The sequence below is a fragment of the Pogoniulus pusillus genome, chromosome 12, assembly GCF_015220805.1.
Source record: "Pogoniulus pusillus isolate bPogPus1 chromosome 12, bPogPus1.pri, whole genome shotgun sequence".
In the NCBI taxonomy this organism is placed as follows: domain Eukaryota; kingdom Metazoa; phylum Chordata; class Aves; order Piciformes; family Lybiidae; genus Pogoniulus; species Pogoniulus pusillus.
Window position 1 is genome coordinate 22,220,286 of NC_087275.1, and position 24,925 is coordinate 22,245,210.

At 45.1% G+C, this 24,925-nt stretch overlaps 1 long non-coding RNA gene across 1 annotated transcript; it reads left to right on the forward strand.

Annotated features, from left to right (window-relative positions):
* The first annotated feature begins 3,264 nt into the window (after positions 1-3,264).
* Positions 3,265-18,123, forward strand: LOC135179838 (uncharacterized). Its single transcript, XR_010304141.1, has 4 exons — positions 3,265-3,405; positions 9,657-9,807; positions 15,211-15,350; positions 18,053-18,123. It is a non-coding gene; the product is annotated as an uncharacterized LOC135179838 (long non-coding RNA).
* Positions 18,124-24,925: the final 6,802 nt, after the last annotated feature.

Below are 24,925 nucleotides of genomic sequence, written 5' to 3' on the forward strand. Positions count from 1 at the left end.
GTTTGTGGTTCCAGGGTCCTGAATAAGCAGGTAACTTTCATTATGTTGTATTGATTAATTCTCCTCACCCTGGTGAGACCTCACCTTGAGTACTGCATCCAGTTCTGGAGTCCCCATTACAAGAAAGGCCATGCTGGAATGTGTCCAGAGAAGGGCCGTGAGGATGATCAGAGGGCTGGAGCACTTCTCCTGTGAAGAGAGACTGAGAGAGTTGGGGCTGTTCAGTCTGGAGAAGAGGAGGCGCTGAGGCAGACTTCATTGTGGTCTTCCAGTACCGAGAAGAAAGCTGGTGAGGGACTTTCAGGGTGTCAGGTAGTGAATGGACTGGGGAGAATAGATTCATGCTAGAGGAGGAGAGATTTAGATGTTAGGAAGAAGTTCTTCACCATAAGGGTGGTGAGACACTGGAACAGGTTGCCCAGGGAGGTGGTGGAAGCCCCATGCCCAGAAATTAGTAAGGCCAGGTTGGATGTGACTCTGAGCAACTTGATCTAGTGTGAGGTGTCCTTCTCCATGGCAGGGGGGTTGGAGCTAGCTGATCCTTGAGGTCCCTTCTAGCCCTGACAAGTCTATGATTCTAGGTAGGCTATTCCAGCACAGGGCTTTTTGCATAGCCCATAAATGTAATTTAAAGGCTGGCTGTTAGTCATTACTAAGAATATTTATCACTCCTGTGATCAAATGAGCTGCTGCTCAAAAGCATGAAATCTATGTAATGGATTAATGTTACTGGTGGGTTATGACTTAAAACAGACAGCATGAAGATTGTCCTGTCCACAAAGAAGCTTGTGGAGGAAATCAGGAAAAGACAACTTGGAGGAGTAAGATTTGGTATAGCCCTTCAAGAAGCAGCAAATCATCTAATTTTCATGGTAGGACTTAAAGGACTCTGTGTTTGTGCTACCTCTGGCTGGACTGAGTAGGTCAGGAGTTTTGTTTGACTTCTGTGTTTCTTGACTTCCATCTCAGGTCTGCTTTAACCTTACTTTCTGCAGCAGGGAACCCAAAATGGGACAAGATGGACTAAGCATTTATTTTCTTTTCCTCATGCTTGCCTCTAATGTTCTTCATCTGCTGTGGGCAGCAAGTCTGAACTGTGTCAACAAAAATAAATGTCAATATGGAAATTACATTGTTCCTCAGGAACAATGTAAAGAGCAGGAATACAAACAAGTTTCAGCAGCAATTGCAAGTCACAGTAATTGCCCCTATATTTCTGTTCAACCACTCTCCACTTTTTGACTTCCAAAACCTGGAATTATATCTAAGTGAGGTTGCAAATCTGTCCCTAAGAGATTTTGCTGCTGATCTGGTTTGGAATAGGATTTCATCCCAGGAATGCCCTCAGCCTGGCAACTAGTAATGACTAGACAGCCTGTGCATCTGGGACTTTCACCCTGACTCTGAGGGAGTTAAAATTTTGTATACAAAGAAACAGAAAGATGTGCTGAAAATCTGATTCCCAATGCAAGTCATCATTTACCATATGGTAATGTATTTCTCCCAACTACATGTTGTTCAGTAGATTCATAGGGGTTTGCAGGGGGTGGAAGGAAGGAAGGGGGTTGTTGTTTCTGTGCAGCAACCTGCATCTGCAAATTGCTGTCATCACAATGGCTGTGAACCAGTCTGCTGTGTAAACCTGATTGGGACAAACCACCAGAAGCACTGCCCTTTTCCTTCTCCCTCCCCACGCCCTGGCTGTGCAGATGGCAAATGTGATTGATCATCTTTCAAGGGTGGGCTGGAAGCGGGGACCTTTCATGCACAGCACCTTACCTGCTCTGCAAGCAGACAAGTCCTGTTAAAGCAGGCACAGGGAAGAAAGACAGACAGCTAATACTAGCGTTGTCAACTTTGTTGCTACTTTCAGTAGTGAAAAATAAGTTTGCCTTGCAATAGTCAGGCAACTCAAGTTGCCAGCAAGGCAGATATCCAATATACACCCACTGGCCACCTCTATGGGACTTTATGTTGTTGTTTTTCATTTATTTCTGTGGCTGGTACTAATTTTCAGTTTGTCATCCTTTGACTCATAGGAATTCTTCCTCTTCAAAAAGGATGCATCTCCCTGCTGACCATGGAAAAAATGTGGCATGCAATTCAATCCTTTCCTGATAGCACCAGAGACAAGGAGAGGGCAAGTTAGAACACCATGATGAGGAAGTTCTGTCATTTCCAGAAGGAAGCATGATTCACTGTGCAGAGCATTTTTGGGAGCCTGAATCAGAGCTGTCGAGGAAGTCAGTTCTTGGACAGTTTAATTTAACTATGACTTTACCAACTGACTGTGTGCCTCTCCCCATAGCCAGTGGGGACAGCAAGATCAGACTGCATGCCACCGAGGTGCAGGTGAGAAGACTGCCAAGAAAATGCTTTCCAACGTTTTGGATAAAATGAGAAATGCTCTAGAAAAAGCTGCCCTCAAATGTCACTGCAAAGCAGAGCTCTCTTAAAGCAGATTTAAGGGAGAAATATTCTCTCACACTTTTCCTGAGCGTAGTGCAAGCAGTGGGAGGGACCTGCAGGGTGGCAATAAGGATCCTGTAAGAGAAGGGCCATGCAGTGAGTCGCAGTTGGGCTCCTTCCCAAAAGATCTGAAATTAGCATGTTAGCAGAGAGATGGCTTCATTAGGTACGGCACAGAGCTGCTAAGTAAGGCTATCCACAGCAAGCAGGAGTTACAGGTTAGCTGCCAACAGGCTGCTGCAGAGATTCAAGTTGTTGTTTTTAATCACCTGTTGTACCCTGAAAGGATCAGGATTTGATTAATGTAGTGTCCTCCCCCTCCACCCCCTGCACACTCCCCCTCATACACGTATGCCATATTGCAGGGAACAAGACTGGAGTGTCTTCCCCTGCTCTTTTGACTCTCCACCTTCCTTTCTCCCCCACAGGGAAGAAAAGAGTGGCGAAGTGCTTCACGTCTGGTAAGGGTCTCTAGTTCAGCAGCTGGGCATGTTCTTGGTGTACCACAGGTCTGATGTGCTGTCCATTTTGGAGAAGGCTCCCCAGACTTAGTGTGGGGAGAGATGAAAGTCTATGTTATTACATGTGCTGATTAGCAAACTGCTGATGAGTTTGTGTCTCCAGGGACATGTGCATATCATGGGTTGAGCAGAGGAAACTGCCTGTTGAGGTATTTATTGTACAGAGCCATACACAACTCCAAAGCATAGTGCTGGAGGGCAGTGTTTATGGCCTATGTATTTAAATGAGCAGAAATCATCTTGCATACTCACTTTTTGCACTCTGCTGCACAGGGATTTACATTTCTGGCCTCGTGGATAAGGCAAGAGTGGATATCTGGGAGAGGCAGAGCTGCTATAGGATGTGAGGAGAGTGGGATACATGGAGCATGCCCACGCATCCCTGGAAAACGTCACTCTCTCTGGGAGCCAAAAGGTAAGGGAGTGGGTTTGCTGACTATGACACACGGTGGGAGGAGACCTGAGACACAAAGGAGTCATGGGTGTGAACCAGGAAACAAGCCTGTGCCCACCCAGCTTTTTTGTTTGCTTGAGGAGGATGTAAAATATGCTTACACCAGTTGTGCTCCAGCTCCAGCTCTAATTGTTAACAATAAAAGGTCACCAGAAAACAATTGCTGGGAAGCAGAATTACACAGGGGGCCTGGGCAATCTGATCACTACTTTTCGGGAGAATGCCATCCTGGCAGGCAGTGGGGTACGGGGTGATGCTCCGGAGTGTTCGCCAGGTCAGAGGAGGAAGGGAGGTGCACACTGGTGTCAGTCAAACCTCCCCTGCTCCCAGATGGAGTTTCTTTCCAGCTTATCTAGCCTTTATTTTAGGGAGTTTGAATGTAAGGTGAAATGCTCTTCTTTTCTCTGTTATCCTGGGAGGAAAATATTGGCTTTGACTTCCCTTCCTGTGACATAGCTGGGGCATTGAGTGGGGGTGCCAGGAGGGTTGCACTGCAGGAACAAGGACTGCTGTCTGGGGGAGGAGTGGAGTGAGTTGGAAAGCTGCTAGCATAGCCCAAGGGAAGAAGAGGGAGGTACCTCTCAAATATTTTACTCCCTCCCAAAATACATCTATACTACATGGGTGTGAGTACTGTTCAGGAAGAAATTTCTAGGCTAGCATTAAATTTATCTGTGGGAGCATCAGGTACATCAGCAAGGGCTGGAAAATTCTGCCAGCACATTGGGGAAGTACTCTGGCAACTCATTCCATGCCAGCACTGTGCTGTCGTGGCTCTCTTGTCTACTTGTGTGGTCAGCCCACTATGGGCTGCTTTTTGCCCATCTTGCTTCTTTAACCTTCAGGACTGAGCAAAATTAAAGGGCGCCTAAACCAGTAAGAGATGCTTTTAGGCCATGTCCTTGATGAGGAGCAATTGGACAGAGGCTGAATTCAGATCATTCAGTAGTCAGTAGTGGTTAAGTACAGCTACAAAAGTGCTAATCCCGAGTGGAAGTGGAGGCATTCCGTAGCACCTTGTGACTAGACAGCCTCAGATTCAGCCTGCCATGCCTCCACTCCAGGTCCACACAAGTGCAACTACTCCTACATGGTCTGAAGACAGTAATTTACCTGGTTTCCTGTAGCCTGCCTTCTGAAAATTCATATGCATATCTGGGCCACCCTCACCTAAGTCCTGGACCCTGAGCTCTCTGTAGTTGCTTCCATCCAGAAAAGTATAACTTACTCTGCTGCGTTCATAAACACTCCCCTCAGCCACTAGAAGCCTCCTCCCAGCCTTTCATCTCCAGCTCCTGCATCCAGACTTTATAGCCAAGGAGTGAGAAGGCAGATCGTGGGACAGATACACATGAAAAGTAGTCATTAAGCTCCAGCGCACAACTGTTCTCCCCTCCTTTGGTGACTGCACATGCCTGTTTGCCCCAGTGCAGTTTTGGACCTGTTCTCTTTGATGATGGGGCTTAACTCTGTTTGAAAAAAAACAAACCCCACTGCAAAAATCATCTCTATCGACTCTATCAACTCTATCAAGGTTAAAGACATCACAGAGTCACAGAAGGATACAATGCTTTGTAAAGAAAGACACAGATGAGCAAGCAGCAGCTCTGTAGATGGTCAGTAAGCCTCTCAAGAAAGCCACTGAGCTAGCATGCAGTATAGCAAGATGGGGGTAATAAGTTCTCAAGCAACTGGAAGAGGTTAGATGACTTATGTGAAAGGAACTTGCTGAATACTCAACCCTTCCCACATACAGTTCCCTCCCAAAAGATTTTGCACTGTTCAGACAAGGAGAGCTCAATGGATGCCAAAGTGTATCATCTTGTCCTGTATGGCTGTGAGGTCTGGGAGCAAAAAAGCAGAAGCAAGATCAGCCTGGGGCCAGGTTCTCTCTGAAACACCACCATTATAGAAACTGGATACAAGAGGCCTATAGTTCCCTTTAAAGGGATGCCATGTATGATGAGCTAGTTAAAGATGTCTATGCTCACTGCAGGAGGGCTGGATTAGATGACTTTTAAAGGTCCCTTCCAACCCAACCCATTCTATCATTCTATGTGTTAGAAGGTGCTGGAGCATGTCTGAGGTCATGCAGATCTTATATGCTGGTCACACAATCTGGGGGCTATGGTGTGCCCAGTACCACTGCTAGAAAAGAAATTCAAGAGCTCTAGGGTGGTATTTTGACTATCTATGCATCTGGCCCCATTTGGCTCAGCTTGTTCACAGCACATAAGAAAGATGCAGATAGTCTGGGTAAAGTCCAAAGCATTGTAGCAATCACCACAGCTATATCAAACATTAACTGTGGGGGAAAGACTGGAGAAATTGTATTTGCTACTATAAAGGAAAGAAGATGGGAAAGGATACTGAGAATGTCTTTAAATATTTAAAGGATTACAGTAAATAGCAGAAGAGTGTGTCTGGGTTAGCCTGTGGAGAGCTGGAGAGGTAGAGAGAGGCTTAAGCTCAACTAAGGAAGATTCTTAATAAGCACCAAGGGGAAAAAAAACAGCCTTTTGATAGTAAGATTATAGAGCCCTGTAATGGATGGGCCTGGAGAAATTCTGAAGTCTTCAGCATGGAATGCTGTGAAGAGTAGCAAAACACTAGTGAGGAAAGACATAAATGAACTTTCATAGATGCTTTCCTGCGTGGCCTGTCTTAGATGATCTTGCTTTAGCAGGGGTGTTGGACTCGATGATCTGTAGAGGTCCTTTCCAACCCCTACCATTCTATGATGAAAATAAATAACCTCCCAAGGTTAGAGAACTGCATGGATAACCTCCTGTGCTGTTTCCAGGTAGCAAACAAATAGTACAGTGAAGAAGAGGAAAAAACTATTTTCCAAGCTGTCCCTCATTCATTCTTTTTTCTGTCTGTATCACTTTTCAGTCCAAATGCATTAAAATGGACAAAATCATTCTTCTGCTGACATAAGATTGAATAGTAAAAGCTGTGAGTTAGAGTAGGTCTTGTGGAAGCAGAGGATATAGAATCATAGAATCATAGAATCAACCAGGTTGGAAGAGACCTCCAAGATCATCCAGTCCAACCTAGCACCCAGCCCTAGCCAAGCAACTAGACCATGGCACCATATAAAACATTTGTACTTTTATTATGGTGACCAAATCCTCCTTTGTTCCTATAATGGTCTGATTTTGTTAATTTGCTCTTTTCAAGCAGAATTAATGGTTACTGTTTTCTATAAAACAGAGCTTCCATTATATATATAAAAAAGAACAAACCAACCCCCCCCAAACAGCAATCAAACAAATAAAAACCACCAACCAACAAAAAAAAAAAAAAAAAAAAAACCCTGACAACCAAACCTTCATTTTACAGCACTCAGTGTATGGCCTATAAAGTTTAAAAGCTGTATGAGGAGGAGTTTTACATTTTGAAACACTTGCTTTTTGGTGAACGGTAAAAATGAGTCTTAATGCCCAGATTTCTGAACCAATAAAAATGCTCAAATGCCTTTGACAGCAGGATAGTGAAAACAAAGCCAAAATGTCACTAAACCAAAGATCTTGGATGAAATTCTCTAGGCTTTATCAACATTTGTGAGAAGTGCTGCCTCCTCATATAGAGATATGAACAAAAAGGGAGTCCTGCCACCATGTCTTAACTTAGAGTCAACCAGGTTGGAAGAGACCTCCAAGATCATCCAGTCCAACCTAGCACCCAGCCCTATCCAGTCAACTAGACCATGGCACTGAGTGCCTCATCCAGGCTTTTCTTGAACACCTCCAGGGATGGTGACTCCACCACCTCCCTGGGCAGCCCATTCCAATGCCAATCACTCTCTCTGTGAAGAATTTCCTAACATCCAGCCTAGACCTTCCCTGGCACAACTTGAGACTGTGTCCCCTTGTTGTGTTGCTGCTTGCCTAGGAGAAGAGACCACCCCCCACCTGGCTACAATGTCCCTTCAGGTAGTTTTAGACAGCAATGTGGTCCCCCCTGAGCCTCCTCTTCTCCAGGCTAAACAGGCCCAGCTCATAGGGTTTGTGTTCCATGCCCCTCACCAGCTTTGTTGCACTTCTCTGGACACATTCCAGCACCTCAATATCTCTCTTGAATTGAGGAGCCCAGAACTGGACACAGTACTCAATGTGTGGCCTGACCAGTGCTGAGTACAGGGGCAGAATAACCTCCCTTGTCCTACTGGCCACACTGTTCCTGACACAGTCCAGAATGCCATCTGCTCTCTTGGCCACCTGGGCACACTGCTGGCTCATGCTCAGCTACTATCTACCAGTACCCCTAAGTCCCTTTCTTTCTGGCTGCTACCAATGGGTACACTCAGAGAAATGGGCTCCAAATAGGTCAGGTAAAGTAGTGCAGGGTTTGCTGTGTGCAGTGTGGCTTTTAGCATATACTTCTGATGAAAAGATCTTTATGACACTAACTGTAGATACTAATTCTTATCTTTAAGGTTGAATTCCATTTTTTTTTGTCCTAAATTCTACCTCCTTCTCCTTTCTGCCACAGTTTTAGCTGCTTAAAACTTTCAGAAGTTATTCCTTTTGTATTGCTGCATTCAGTGTTACCAATTCTGTGTTAAATGAGCCCATGATAGATTGAGTGACATTTTTCTGTTTTAATGATTTGGATATCCATTAGTTGTAAATTGAAATGCAGCCCTAGGGTAGCCCAGAACTAACAAATCAGGGACCCTCGAGGGACCTGAAAGAGACTTGAAACAAAATCAGGTCTCAGACAACAACTGGATCTTTAAGGATCCACTATCCACATCTCCTTTTAAGGACTCACAGTCCATGGTTGCAATAGAAATCTCAGTGAGCAACCTAAGACTGGAAGAAAAAAAAATCCAGGGCTCAGAATGTTAAAAGTATTAATGTCCTGAGGAGTGCTTATGTGACTGGATTTGAAATCTCACACTCCCTTGTATCAAAATGGGTAAGTGCATGCATGCTTTCTACTGACCCTTAGGTTTGGTCCAAAGAAATGATGCACTGTTTTTAATAGAATCATAGAATCATAGAATCAACCAGGTTGGAAGAGACCTCCAAGATCATCCAGTCCAACCTAGCACCCAGCCCTATCCAGTCAACTAGACCATGGCACTAAGTGCCTCATCCAGGCTTTTCTTGATCATCTCCAGGGACAGTGACTCCACCACCTCCCTGGGCAGCCCATTCCAATGCCAATCACTCTCTCTGGCAACAACTTCCTCCTAACATCCAACCTATACTTCCTCTGGCACAACTTGAGGCTGTGTCCCCTTGTTCTATTGCTGCTTGTCTGGGAGGAGAGGCCACCACCCACCTGGCTACAATGTCCCTTCAGGTAGTTGTAGACAGCAATGAGGTCATCCCTGAGCCTCCTCTTTTCCAGGCTAAACAACCCCAGCTCCCTCAGCCTCTCCTCATAGTGCTCATAGATCCTGCAGTCCTCTTGTCAGGGGGATAAGGGGACAATTTATTTAAAGCATGATGATGAAATATGGTTTGAAATCATGATGGAGGAATGTACACCTGTTCAGATTTGGCTTTTCAGTTGTTCATTGGTTTTGTTGGTTTTTTTTCCTCTTACCATGAGTAGGTAGTATCTCATATGCTCACTGAAAGCAGCCCTGTGGCTGAAGAAAACCCCTTTCAGTGCCTGCACGACTGGACTTTCAGCAAAAGGCAGGCATCCCCCAGCAGAGGCATCAGCCAGAACCTCACATTCAGGTCTCTGCTGAACCAGGACCCATTATAAAAAATCATTCCTAGCATGTGAAGATTTCTGATACCATACAGAGCCTGAAGTGTAGTCCCAGCTGTCCATGGCATGGGACTTTAGGAGCCTGGAGGAAAACAAACTGCTGGATATTGGTAGCAACCATGGTCTATACTGTAAGCAGTTATTGTAAGACTGTGTCTTTGTTAGGAAGGTGAGATAGGGATTGCAATGCCTATCCAAAATATAAATGTGTGTAGGCATCTACAGCTCAGTTACCTGCAAGCAGCCTAAGCAAATTGCCTTCCTCAGGGCACAGCTTGCCAAGTGTACTGCCTATCCCATCACGTGTGTGAATCTTCATCCTCAAACAAGGACTTTCTCTGGCTGGAAAGCAGTAACTTGTAATGCAAAGCATGCCAGCATATGTCAGCAGTACTACTCCCCTGGCACTCCTCCCTCCTAATTGTAGAGTAGAAAACATTCCTCTTCAGGCTTTTCCTCTAACTACCCCAATGCAGGAGCCAGAAACCATGGACATTTGTGTGGAGGGAAGTTGGCAGTTGAAACGCATGGAAGCCTGGCTCTGGCATGAGCATTTCCAAGAGCTGCATCTGGACCCCTAGTTAACTTCCTGACTAATCTCCTGCCTCAGACAGGATGCCAACCACGGTAAGCCACCAAACCTAAGGGGGAGGCCTGGGTAGAGACTTGGGCATTTCCTATGGTTTTAAAAATAGCAGAGCAAATCCAAAGCACATTGACAGAAAGCATTTAACTTCAACAGGCAACTGGAAAGCGCCTCCTCCTGGCCAGGTTCTTACAGATTGTTCCCTGGATTGATTGCTTGTCCCAGCAGCAAAGCCACAGCTGCAACCTCACAAACATAAATGGGTGAATTTGCAGCTCAAACGTGTTTCTGGTGCACAGTGAACAGCTTCTTGGCTCAGTCTGTGGGAGCATCTGTGTCAGAAGCATTATGATGTTTGAAAACAACATCATCCTGTTGATTGCATGGAGAGATGGTAGTTTTGTATGGGGCACTTTCCTTGTTTCCTCTGTTGGAAGTAACCCTGTGCTGGCTTTCCTAAACAAAAGGAGAAAAGGGCCTGCATAGGCTGCCTCTCAGCTGTGCATATGTATGTGTATAGGAGAGAATTTCTTTCAGTGGTAAATGGGAGTTTAGTCTGCTTTGACTCACAGACTTCAGATGACTGCAAAGTTATTAGGCTCTTCTTCCACCCAAACAAATCCAACTTCCTGGCTGTTTGACTCATTCACTGGTAGGTGTTAGACTAAAACCTGTCTGTTGATCTACCTGGGGATAATTTTGTGAAGAAAGACAAGCCACAACACTAAAGCAAAGGATCTAAAGCAGGTAGCAGTATGCTGCCCCGGTACAACTCTCCTGTACTGGGCTTGTGCTACCCAACTCATGCCAGGGTTTCACCACCATGGTGTCTGAGCATTCAGGTGTGAAGATGTGATGAGGCTTCTGTAACTTCTCTGGAACCAGAGTTAACTTCCTTTCCTGCATAGCAACAGCTATACATACAGAGATGAAAACATGCAAGTGCTTGCAAACTGTATAAACAACTTCAAGTACACCCTCTATACAAAATGCACCCACTTCTTTGTTGATTCACCATCTCTCTTTTCATCACAGGGAAGACTAACACTTTCTGAATAATAAAGTATTTTGCAAGCTGGAAATAAATGGCATCAGATAAAAACCCTTGGTTGAACAATTGATTTCTCTTGTCTTTCTGCTGCTCTTTCTTTCCATTACCATTTTTACCCTGTCATTATTGCCTAAAGGTGAGGAGAAGAACAGAAGAATAACAAAAACCAAATGCTGTTATGCAAGATGTACATCACATCCTGAGAGTTCTCATCACTGCTACAAATGAAGTTGATTTCCTGCTATGACAATGTGCCAGAGGAGGAAAGTAATCTTTTTACAAAGAGAACCTTGTCAAAGGCAGCTTTATTGCCAGACACAAACACAGGGAATTAAAACACTTCTAAAAATGGTCAGGTGCAGAGTTGAAGGCTGAAGTCAAGACTTAAAAGCATTCCTACAAAATGTGGCTAATAGATTTTGAATTCTGATCATGTCTGGAGTGTCAGCAGGTGGCTAATTCATCTGCAACATGGGAAGAAGACTTTCTAACACTGTCCATGCGTAGGACATACCATTGCTTACAGGAAGTACTGGCAGACTTCAGTCACCTGGCAATTCCCATCAGGCCATGAAGGTATCTTAGCCACGCTCTTATTAACAAAGTTTTTGATGCTTCTGCTTTGCAGTAAGCAACAAAGCCTTTGTGTTCCAGAAAGACACTCCCCCTTATTGATGTCGTGCAAAGACTGAGACTGATATCTTAGGTTTGATTCCAGGTTTGTCTGATAAGTGGGCGGCAGTAGTTAGGGGTGAATTTGTGCTTCTCCATCACACTGTCTAGACAGATTTGCAAGGACTGCTTTGCCTTAAAGAGGAAAGAGTATATCATCTATTATACAATAATGGGTTATTTTTACTTGCAGTGCATTAAGAGGCTGTTTTCAATCAGAAGCCATTTGATATGAGGGTATGTTCTGGACAATAAATGGAAAAAGTGGAGCATATCCCTTTCCCCCCCCCCCCCCCTTTATTTTTTCACACAGCAGACAATACCCATAGTTTCCATATAGACAGGAAATGGCTTAGGTTTATATATAGAAGTACAGTATATTTTATATGGGTACATAATATATTACTTAAAAGCTATCACTGTGTAATGGAAGCTGCAAAACTGTTGCACACCTCTGTAAATACTTTAGTACAGCCCAGAAAAGACAAATTTGGAAACTTTAGTAAGAGATTCCCCACACACACCCCATAGAACTCTGAAGCTGTGACATGCATGGTACAAAGGTCATGTAGCATTCAGCAGTTGCTCAGTCACCAGATCTGCTCTGAAAAGGCATTGTAGCCAGGTGGGGGGTGGCCTCTTCTCCCAGGTAACCAGCAATAGAACAAGGGGACACAGTCTCAAGTTGTGCCAGGGTAGGTATAGGCTGGATATTAGGAAGAAGTTCTTCACAGAGAGAGTGATTCCCCATTGGAATGGGCTGCCCAGGGAGGTGGTGGAGGCACCGTCCCTGGGGGTCTTCAAGAAAAGCCCGGATGAGGCACTTAGTGCCATGGTCTAGTTGATTGGTTAGGGCTGGGTGCTAGGTTGGACTGGATGATCTTGGAGGTCTCTTCCAACCTGGTTGATTCTATGATTCTATGATTAGCATCTGTGTCTCTTCTCAGCTCCTCTTCATCCCACCACTGCTAACAAGGGACCAGATCTTTGTTCTTAACACTACAGAGCTGGGTCCAGGGCACAATTTGCTTTAGGACTGTGGGGAATTCCCAGTCCTATATACCCTGGCTTCCCAGTGCCTCTTTTATCTAAGGCTGTCTACTGTCCTCTTTTGTCCTGGTGTCTGGAGAAGGAGCCTTGCGCTTCATAAGAGTGGAGCATCTCCATTGCAGAATGGTCTTCTGCAGGGTCATGTACTGTCCATGGCCAGCCTGTCCCTGGTGGAATGACACATAAAATCACTTAGATGGGAGGGTAGCAGTTCCCAAGTGTCAACTTGGGGGTTGTTTGGGGTTTGGTTTTGTTTTGGCTTGTTTCTTTGTTTGTTTGTTGTTCAGGGGCTTTGCTTGCTTTTGGTTTGGTTTGGTTGGTTTTGGTTTTGGTTGGTTGGGTTGTTTGGTTTCTGTTTTGTTTTGTTCTAATCTTTCCTTCTGCACCTGCCATTTGCTGAGAATGGAGATTTTTGGCACAATGGTGAGCTGCTCTCAGCTTGCTATAGTTGAGGCCACATAGCAGATTAAGAACCTCTACTTTACCAGTACTGTTGTGTAGTTTAAGAGAACTCAGGCACTTTTTTACCCTATCTTCTTGCAGAAGATACTTATTTTAAGATGTTTTGTCACTGAGCTAAGACACCAGGAGTTAGGAAGGCTGTGAGTTATGTTTAAAACTATGTTCATTTCAAACTGAACGAATTCCTGCTCACCAGACTCTGACCCACAGTCAGGCATTATGATCAGATTATTTAATGCATTAGCAAAAGCCAGCCTGATGGACACAGTCACCAGCTGGACTGTGATCTGATAAGGCTGTCTCACAGAAGACACAGCAATAGGTCAGAGCAAATGTGTTTGTTTCTTCCAGGAACTGTAAACAGATTCATGTTTACTTTATTGCAAAGGGCTTTTTAAAAGATTATTTTTTCTTCCTTGTGTTACCAACATGAAATCTTTTACTTGACTTAATTTGTTTGTTTGTCTGTCTTTACATATGCTAAACCCCCTAATGGGGTTCTTCAGTCTCCTACTTCATTTCATGCAGATAACAAACCTCTCCAGTGTTGCTTTTTAGATTTCTCAAGTGTTCTTCTTTCTTTTTGTGATATATATTTTTTTTTCCACAGTTGTATTTTAAGGAATTAATGAAGAAGTACAGGGAGACAGCTAGGCTACTCCAACTGAAATCATTAATGGCCATGGCGGTGAGAGGCCTGGAACACAAACCCCATGAGGAGAGGCTGAGGGAGCTGGGTTTGCTTAGCCTGGAGAAGAGGAGGCTCAGGGGTGACCTCATTGCTGTCCACAACTACCTGAAGGAAGATTGCAGCCAGGTGGAGGTCGGTCTCTTGTGCCAGGCACCCAGCAACAGAGCAAGGGGACACAGTTTCAAGTTGTGCCAGGGAAGGTATAGGCTGGATGTTAGGAGGAAGTTCTTCCCAGAGAGAGTGATTTGCACTACATGCCTGGATGAGGCACTTAGTGCCATGGTCTAGATGATTGGATAGGGCTGGGTGATAGGTTGGGCTGGATGATCTTGGAGGTCTCTTCCAACTTGATTGATTCCATGATTCTATGGTAGGCAAATAGTCACAAATCCTGTTGGAGATAAGGATAGAAATCTCTCTGCCATGAAGCTGTGGTGTAAAGCCTGAACTATTCACTAAGCCATAGAAGTTGAACTTTAAGCGAGGAGAACTCCAGCCGTCACCTTGCATATTTCATTTGTTACAGGCCATCTGTGTGCATCATCAGGGATCTCAGGAAAGTATTACTCAGCTGTCTTTTATCTCTGTCTAGTCTACTTGGAGCGTGGGTAGCAGAACACAAAGAAACAGGTTCCTAACTTCAGTTTGATGATGAAAGATGCTGGTAACCTAATACAAGCAAATGTTTTGTATTGATTAATAATACAGGGCTATAACCTGCTGAATCTGCTGTGCAGGAAGCATAGTTTAGAAAACAAATAATGAGCTTCTTCCTTCCTAATAAGCTCTTTATTACTTGGTGAAGTGGAATGTGAGAGTAGAAAGCAAAGAGAGTACCAAAAAGAAGTGGTGCTGATGGGTTGAGGGGGGTCACTTGTGAAAACAGTGGAAATCAAATGAATTAGGCCTGTCAGCTGGAAAACATCATGGGGAATTAACACTTGTTTGTCTGGTTTCCTGCAGCCTGAACAAAAGTTCACAAAACCTGTATTCAGGTAACAAAGAAAGATGAAAACTGTGGTTTAACTCAAAGATTAAAAACCAACCAAACAAACCCCCGAAGTGTTATGTAAGACTTGCATCCACTGACAAACTAAACAAGTGAGAAAACAGGCTGCAGCTTTAAAAACAGCAATATGCTTCCAACCTTCAGAAGCAAATGCATGTGCACAGCAACAACAGACAGAGGCAAAGACACCACCTCTGTAAACCTTAAGGGTTCATAAAGGGTAGAACCTATGAGGGCACTGATGAAAGTGGTGGGATGTTGCCTAGGTGCCATGAAACTGAAATTACAGCTGGTGGCATAAACTGAAAAGGCATGCAAAGAAACCCAGGTAATATTTGGATCATGGGGCTACAAAAGAGAAACCTTGGGGGCAGAGGCATTCAAGAGTCTTTGGATCCCAGCTTCATTTCTGGTTTATTTTGTTTTCTCTCACTTCAAGGTTGAACTATACTGATGGGCCCTTCCCTCAGCTGAAAAGAGTCTCTTTTTTCTTTCATATCACACTGCAGGAGAGCAAAGATGGTGCCAGGGCAGCTACAGCCTCAGTCCCTACTGGATCAGCGCCTGACTGAGGGAAGCAGGAATTCAGAACTACAGTCTCCAAAGCCTCTGGCTACGCTTGTTAAAACCTGGACACAAATATTAAGGGGTGAGATCCTTTGTTCCCTAGCTCTGGCAGACACCAAGCAGTGCCCCCCCCCCTCCCCAGCCCCTGCCCCTGCAGCTGCCAGAGGGATGACTGCCCAGGGAAACAGACAGGGATGCTCTCCTGTGTCAGCTTGGACTACACAGAGTGCACATCAGGCAACAAAGGCCAAGGGCTCAAGGTTACCTGAATGTGAACTCAAGCCTCATGCTGTCAGACAGGCTGATTTCATGGGTGCTTTTGATCCTTTGTTAATTCATGTAGGTTCTACCGAAAGGTCCCAAAGGCACAAAAAATACAGTAGGAATGAGAAATAAGATCAAAATGTTTCAAGAACTTCTGCTTATACTAAAATAGCAGGGGCTAGTGAGTGACTTCTCTATCTCTTAAAAGTGTATATACCACTACTGATTTGCAAGTGCTGTTTCTCAGTGCAAGGCAGGTGAGGCAGCACATGAACTCTGACTGGATTACCGAATAACAAAAGCAAGTCTTCCCCTGTTCTCTCCTTTCATATACTGACTACACATAGACATTTCTGGCATACAGCACAGTTCTCAGAGTGCACAACTTTACATGCAATTAGAAAAAGAAACAGCTTCAAGTGGCAAGAGTAAGTTAAAAGGAATAGATTGAAGGTACAATCACAAATGGCTTAGTGCTTTGCATTCAGAGGGACGTACCTGAGAGAAAAATCATCTTTTAAGTCACTGTGTCCAATGTTTTAAGTGTCACAGAAATCTCTAGCAGTAGTTTGAATTATTTTATTGATGTAACTTTGTATAAACTCCTTTTTTTTGTTGTTTGTTTTTGTTTTGTTTTGTTTTGGGTTTTTTTGTTGTTATACTTGGCTGAAATAATGGAATAGAGAAGTGTTGTTTAGATTTTTGTTATTCCAGCCATCAAAAAAATACCCCTTGTGGTAACTCCTGCTTTCACAGATTTTATGTTACAGCAAAGTTGGGATATTCAATCCACCAACTTACACTTTTCAGTGCAAGTGAAACATAACAAAGCAAGGGGTAAGTTGTGGCCCTTTACAGATCAGTGGTAGGGAAGGTGTGGAAAGTTCTTCGGAGCTCCCCTGCTCACCCCTATTAACACCTGCATGTTTCCTTAAGGAAGTGGTGATTTCACCTTGTTGTTGGCAGTGCAAAGCTCAGTAAATCTTTACATTTTTCACTATGGAAGAAGAGAATTTCCTCTCACTTCTGTGGGCAGCCAGCCAGTGAAAGGTGATGGGAAATACATGACATCCTGTTCTGCCTACCTTTCATCTTTCCTATTCACAGACACATTTTTGAGCCTGACATGCAGGTGTAATTAAAACCAGGTTGAGGCCATGCATGGCTCAACAGATGCACACAAAATCAGTACCTGCTGTGAATCCAAGTACTCTGGCTTTTATGAAACAGCCAGGCATTTACAAATTGTTCCTTGTAACTGCAATAATATCCACATAAGAGCAAAATGGACTGTGCTGCTTTCTCGAGCTCAATGGCTAGCACTTTTCTCAGTAGTAGTCAAAATAATGTAATGCCAACTACTCAAGCTGATGTTTTTCAAAGAAGTTGAGAGTACTGCACTGGTGCATTTCACACTTTGGAAAAAAACAAAACCACCTCTTTTCATACATTTCCTGGGCATGTGGCCTCATATAGGCAGCAATGCAACATCTGTATTCTCCAGCTAGCCACTGCTGTGCAGCGGGACTGTGCTGGAAAGGTCTGGTGCACTGGTTGTCTTCCTTTGCCATGGCCTTTAAAACATGGCTGTGAGGAGGACGCAGCTTTCCAGCCCACTCACTGAGGGCACGTATTTGGAATGCCTAATGCAACTGCCATACCTTCTCTTTCCTGAAGGAGCAGAACCGGGAGTGTGAGACTCGGTCACACGGTGCATGCTCTGCATGCTACCTTGCCTTGCTCTTCTGTGAGTGGTGAGAGACTATTGCCAGGGAAGGGAGGGTTCTAGATGGGAACACACAGCAGAAGTGGCATGGAGCAGAGGTTGGGGCCATAAAATTTGATGGTGTCAGAACTTTCAACTGCAGTACTTCACATATGTGCCACACTGGCTCCTCCCTGGCACCAAGAAAAAATGCAGTCAAAAAAAAGATCCATCTCTTGTCATCTGCCTCAGCAGCACTTCAGACAGGGTTTTGTTACGTTCAACTCTGGGACAACATTGGCTACTGGAATCCTCTCCACTTCAGTGTAGTGATCCCAGACCATGAGTAGGAGCAGTCATTCACCTCAGACAAGCATAGCACCACAAATCCGTTCAGCTGCACATTTTAGCTCCGTGGTGTCAGACGGGCATAATTAGCGCTCCAGAGTCCAAGTGCCACCACACTAGTCTTACAGCACTGCGATTGCCCACGCTTTGCATGAGTCGTCTGGTGGGAGAGGAGAATTAGGCCCAACATGTCTGGGCTGAAGCTGTGATTTAATCAAACTGCTTCTTCCAGCTCTGACAAGTGTCTTTTTATGCTTCTATGGTGTCTAGTTTGAAGTTGCTGGTTGGAATGTTTCGCGCCTGCGGTTTATTTAAGCCCCGATTCTGTAGTAGCTCTCACACTTAAGACAATAAATGTGTCTTGTAGAGATGTGAAGTAGTAGGTGAGGGAGACATTTATGTGCAGGTGATGAGGATAAATAAATGATATATACAATGCAACATTTGCTGTTCCTTTCCAAGTACAGAGAGCTGCTGTCCAAAACCTCCTAACTCAGAAAACTGCTGGTAAATGCAGTGAGGAGCACCTGGATGAGTCCTCAAAGTATTCAGAGTGTGTGCTCTGACTATTGATGCAAGTAAAATTTCCATACCATATATACATATACACAAAAGCTATGAAAAAGCTGGGGATGGACCTCTCAGGATATCAGGGAGTGACAGGACTAGGGGGAATGGAGCAAAGCTGGAGGTGGTGGAGGCACCGTCCCTGGGGGTCTTCAAGAAAAGCCCGGATGAGGCACTTAGTGCCATGGTCTAGTTGATTGGTTAGGGCTGGGTGCTAGGTTGGACTAGATGATCTTGGAGGTCTCTTCCAACCTGGTTGATTCTATGATTCTATGTATAGGTTCAGGCTGGAGATGGGGAGGAAGTTCTTCACCATGAGAGTGGTGAGAGAATGGAATGGGTTGCCCAGGATGGTGGTTGACGCCCTGTCCCTGGAGGTGTTTAAGGCCAGGCTGAATGGGGCTCTGGCCAGCCTGATCTAGGGCAGGGTGTCCCTGCCCATGTCAGGGGGGTTGGAACTAGATGATCCTTGTGGTCCCTTCCAACCCTGACTGATTCTATGATTCTAAGTACTTCCAAGAATTATCACATGGCCCAATTATGTTTATCAGGAGAATTTAATGAGAGAAAATGAATTATTTCAATTGAATTCCATCACAGCTGAGAACAAAATCTACTCCACAGAGAGAAAAGTGCAAAACATTTACAGAACCAAAATCCAACAATAAACAGGAACCCCTCACTGGAAAAGAAAAAGACAATGACAGGAGATTAGACTGAAGGAGGACTTTGCCATACTTGAAAAATGGAGTTATGAAGTAGCTGACAATCATTTCAGACAATAGAGATGATACAGTGAGTTTATCATCATTTTAATCTACAGGTAAGCAGGAAAGGAATTTTTTTAAGCGTATAAATTATTAGAGTTTGTTAATCATTCGTTTTCAAACATCCTGCCTTCCTCCTGAAGTTTAAATTTAACTAAAGCAATTAGATCTGTTTCAGTTACCTTACTTCAGACACAGCAGAGCTTCCACTGTCAGGGGCAGCGAGAGCCTAACATTTCCATCTTCCATCCTCAGCTGCAGCAACTTACAGTGATTACTTCTTTAAGAGGCATTTTATTCAGAACAACTATGGTCTCTACCACTTTCCATCAGTGTCCTTCTCACTTCACTTACACTATCAAGATAAATGCCTTTTAGTTGCATATGGTTGGACCTTGCATTCAAACAGGCTGTAATCACCGTGGCCAAGGATACCACGCGTAATTGAAATACCAGAGAATAAATAGTTTCACTAACCATGTTTTGCCTTAAATAATCAGAGCATCTGGGAGATCCACAGACATTTAATTAATTTGCTGTTTGTTTGCACCATTGCATAATTAACTATTCAATTTTATTGCCCCCTGGATTTGCTCACTAATTAATTATACCTTGCTAATTCATCCATCAGCCGCTTATGACTCATCTCGCTTTTCTAGCCATCATGTTTACCTTCTACTTTATTTTGTCAGCACTCCCCTCCTTTCTGCTTCTCCTCCATTTCCTCTTTCTTTCCTTTCTCTGCTGTTGTACACTCACCTGCTTCAGCACTGAGCCAGCCCAGCCTCCATCAGGGCATGGCAGCTACACCTAGACACTGGATGTTGCTGGGCACTGCATTTGGGCATTTGGCTGTTGCAGAGTGAGGGCAAAAGCTCTTTGAAGCAGAGACAGTACTGTTGTGGCTTAATTAGTTCACTTCTAGCCTTTAAAGCCAACATATCTGGACAGGGGAAACATGTCTTAGGACAAATGGAGTTTGCAGTTGTTTGAAATGGATTTAATGACTTAGAGACTTGCTGTCCACAAGACAGAAACCACTGACTGGATGATGTCTTAAACCTACTGTTAACATTTTGTGGCATCTTGAAAGCTGCCAAAACCAGTGCCATATGCATAATGTAACAAAAAAATGATCTAGGAAGTCAGCTCCTGTGGGTAGACCCAAATCTATGGTCTTAAATAAATAACTAATGCTAGAATACTGGGATTTTCCTCTCCATTAAAACTGGCTGTGCTCCTTGTTCAATCTGAGCCCACTTAATTATCCCAGAACTCTTTAAAGCTACTTCTACTAAGCCTTTTGGGTGTTGGGTTTTTTTTTAACCTCTCACAACCTGTTTTTTTAAACTGCTGCTGTCTACTGCAACTTTTTCAGTCACCAGGGTTTAGAAGTATGGTAGTGACTCTGAATTCAATCTCCTAATGTTAGGCTCTCATTGTCTAAGTATGGCTGATAAATTTTTATTTCTGTAAAAGCTTTTTTGGATTTCTGTCTGCTCTGTTCTCTTCTACTTTTGGTTTGTTGTCTGAATGCTGTCCAGAAACTGGTACTTACACTACTATTCACTGTGTTGCTTTTTGCTAATTGCTCCCATATTTGGGGGAGTCACACGTGCCAAATCGTTGAATTGGGACTGCACTTTTGGGCAGCTACTAGCACCTCCCTGGAGAGGCAGCTATAGAATCACAGAAACATAGAACCAACCAGGTTGGAAAAGACCTCCAAGATCATCCAGTCCAACCTATCCCCCAGCCCTATCCAGTCACCTAGATCATGGCACTAAGTACCCCATACAATCTTTTCTTGAACACCTCCATGGATGGTGTCTCCACCACCTCCCTGGGCAGCCCATTCCAATGCCAATCACTCTCTCTGGGAAGAACTTCCTCCTAACATCCAGCCTAGACCTACCCTGGCACAACTTGAGACTCTGTCACCTTGTTCTGTTGCTGCTTGCCTGGCAGAAGAGGCCACCCCCCACCTGGCTACAACCTCCCTTGAGGTAGTTGTAGACAGCAATGAGGTCCCCCCTGAGCCTCCTCTTCTCCAGGCTAAACACCCCCAGCTCCCTCAGCCTCTCCTCACAGGGTTTGTGTTCCATGCCCTTCACCAGCCTTGGTGCCCTTCTCTGGACATGCTCCAGTACCTCAACATCTCTCTTGAATTGAGGGGCCCAGAACTGGACACAGTACTCAAGGTGTGGCCTGGCCAGTGCTGAGTACAGGGGCAGAATAACCTCCCTTGTCCTGCTGGCCACACTGCTCCTGATCCAGGCCAGGATGCCATAACAAAAGATTCTGAGGGTCATTCAGCATTCCTTTTAAAGAAAAAGGGGACAGGCTGTTTCTCAGCCAAATTATTTCACTTTCTGTTTTGGAAATGGGCAAGAGGGAGGACTCCACAAGCACCCAGTGGCTGCAGGGAAAGGTGAGGCAATTCTGAGGTCAAGTAATCCTACAGCAGAAGAAGTGCCCCTGAGTGCCAGGCATCAGCAGGTACAGGCTCTCCTGAGGTGTACCTGCTTGGAAGAATACTGAAATCTCCAAAGAGGAGGGCAAGCCAGAGTATCTGAGGTGAGGAAGCACAAGTGTGCATTCACCCTGGCAAGGCCCATCAAACTCAGACTGTTCATGGTGCCACTACCTGAGCACAGCCCTGAGGTCCACACATCATTTTCAGAGGACTAGAAACAGCACATTTTGTGGGCTCAGCTCAGGTTTGAAAAAGAGGAGGCTGAGGGGAGAGCTCATCACTTTCTACAGCTACCTGAAAGGACATTGTGGAGAGGTTGGTGCTGGCCTCCTCGCACAGCCTCAAGCCGTGACTGAGTGGGTTTAGACTGGACATTAGGAAACATTTTTTCACTGAAAGAGTGATCAAGCATTGGAATGAGCCACCCAGAGAGGCGGTCGAGTCGCCAATCCTGGATGTGTTTAAATGTCATTTGGATGTGGTGCTTGGGGATATGGTTTAGGGTGAACCTTGTAGAGCAGGGTTATTAGTTGGACTTGGTTATCCCAAGGGTCTTTTCCAACTTGAATGTTTCTGTGATTCTGTGAATACTTCAGATAGTTCTTTGCCTCCAGAACCAGTTCATTGGTGACAGGATCAAGAGGAGCTGGAGTGTTCACGTACCACTGCTCCAAAACGGGGGCTCCACAAAGCATCCACAGTATCACAGTATCAGTATCATCATCAGGGTTGGAAGAGACCTCACAGATCATCAAGTCCAACCCTTTACCACAGAGCTCAAGGCTAGACCATGGCACCAAGTGCCACATCCAATCCTGCCTTGAACTGCCCCAGGGACGGCGACTCCACCACCTCCGTTGCAGCCACTGCTGCTGTGTCTGATCCCTTTCGCCTCTGCCTCCACTGGCCCCTTAGAGGAAATGTTGAGGAATGAAGAACAAGTGTGGATTTGTCTGGTTCAGTGGCTTTGAGACAGCACCTGGCAATGAAGCATGGAGACAGACATGAGCCTTCAAAGCAAGTTGGCTCTGACCCACAGTGAGTGGACATTGCTGGTGTAAGCAGAACCTGGCTGAAAACGGTTTTGTTTTAAAACATGTAAAGATATGTTTGCTGGGGGAAATAATTCTAGGGAGGGTTGTCTCCAGTCCCTTAATAGAGGAGGTCTGTCATGCAGCAGAGGGTGATGCTGTGCATCCTTCCTCCCTGGTTTCTGACAGATTTCTGCCTTGATTCTTGCCCTGACTCTTTCCTATTGGTCCTGTGCCTCGCTTCTTTTCCTTGCCTCACCCTGCCCATCCCTTCCTCTTCTGCTACTTTGTGCCAGCAAATCGAGGCAGGTGAATTTCAGAAGTTTTCAGGACAAAACAGCCACTGGCATCATGCCAGAGACCTCCTTACCTCTGTCTGCACTTGATCTCTGTCAAGTCTCTGGTGGTGGTGGTGGGAGCAGCCAAGTGAAATGCTTCAAGCTGTGAAACATCTTCTGTTTACATTGCAGGCCAAACCTCTTGCATTTGGCCCAGAATGGTCGCTTCTGTGGAGGCAGACACATCGGTGGCAAGAAGGACAGCAGTGTGGATCTTGGTCACCAGTCCCAGGAGGTGAGGCTCTTTGTGCTGCAGGCTGCAGGCTGCCCTGCTTGGCTGGGGCAGCGCCGGGGGAGCTGGCGCTGTCCCCGTGGGTAGGCAGCAGCTCTCAGGTGCAAAGAGGCACTTCTGAACAAATGGCACACTGTTTGAGACTTTCCTTTCAGGGGGCAGATTACCCGGGAGGAAGTAGCACGGCAAGCCTGCTGTAATGTGGAATAGCTGGCATTCCTCGAGTTCCTTTTTGCCAGGATCTCAAGCTGTGAAAGACATGATCTCCGCTGCTCAAGCCCATAACTGAGAGCTTTCCCCAACAAAGATGAATAGGTAGTTGTACAAGTTTATCTTCTTTTTTTTTTTCTTCCAGCAGAAAGGCACAGTAGATTCTGAGTTAAACTGTTATTAGGGACTGCATTTGGAAGCAGTAACCACAGATGGGTTTTATCAAAAGGAATACATTACTCCTTACCCTCAGGAACTGATCTGGTCTACAACCACTCTTAGAGAAAACTGCACTTCATTCAAACTGGCTCCTTTTCTGCCATTCACACTGCCACAGACCCCCTTGAAACTAAGCACTGAGGTCCAGTGACCTCAAACTCCTTATTGCTGTATTTGGTCTCAGACGTGTCTATAACAAAATACTTCTCTGTAGCAGGAGCTGCTGTCCATTTTCACGGTGACAGGTAACGAAATTCAAGCCCTGAACTGAGAACTGCTGGTTTGTCAGAGGTAGATGATATGGGGGAAGCAGAAGTTTGACTCCTTGCCACGCGAGTCACTTGTTAGTTTTGCAGCTCAGTGCATCAGAGGGCACCTGGTTAACTGGAGGGGCATTGTCATTTGGGGGGAGAAGAGGGCTGTCACTAATCTGTGGAAAAGGGTGTTGGAATTGTCTCTTAACTAAAGCGAGAGTGCAGCTGCCTTTGGGGAGAGAATAAAAAGATTTGGATTTGAAGAAAGAAACCACAGACCCCCAAACAACTGTAGGAGACACTAAAGGAACACAGTGTAAATAAAGGTTAGCATATTTACCAACAAGGGCCTATGACTCTCATCTCCTCGAAAGAAAACTAAGCATCATTTGCTTTCCTTTGTCTTTCACCCCTGGCTTTATAAACCTTTAGCTAATGCATCGTTTCTGGTAGAAATCCTTCTCACTGTGTGTCTGGAACACCCATACAAAGAGACAACACCTCTGGGAGTTTCTCTGCAGTATCCAAAGTCTCTCCTTCCCAGGAGAGCCTGATAGTTGATAGTGCAGGATCACAGGATATTAGGGTTTGGAAGGGACCTCTGGAGATCATCGAGTCCAACCTCTCTGCCAGAGCAGGACTATAGAATCCGGTGCAGGTCACGCAGCAAAGCAGCCAGGTGGGTCTTAAAAGGCTCCAGAGAAGGAGACTCTGCAACCTCTCTGTTTCAGTGCTCCATGACCCTTACAGTAAAGAAGTTCCTCCTCATGTTGAAGTGGGACTTCCTGTGTCGTAGTTTACATTCATTGCCCCTTGTTCTACCACGAGGCACAACTGAGAAGAGCCTGTCCCCTCCCTCTTGATCCCTAGCCCTCATATATTTATAAACATTGATTAGATCCTGTCTAAGTCTTCTCTGCACCAGACCAAAAAGCCCCAGGTCCCTCAGCCTCTCCTCATAGGGCAGTGCTCCAGCCCCTGAATCGTCTTTGTAGTCCTCTGTTGGAATCTTTCCAGTTGATCTCTGTCTCTCCTGAACTGGGGAGCCTAAAACTGAATGCGATACTCCAGGTGAGGTCTCACCAGGGCATAGAAGAGCGGAGGACACACTCCTCTTAATGCACCCCAGGATCCCATTGGCCTTCTTGGCCACAAGGGCACATTGCTGACCCATGGATAGCTTCCTGTCTAGCAGGGCTCCCAGGTTCTTCTCCATAGGGCTGCTTTCCATCAGATCACCCCCGAC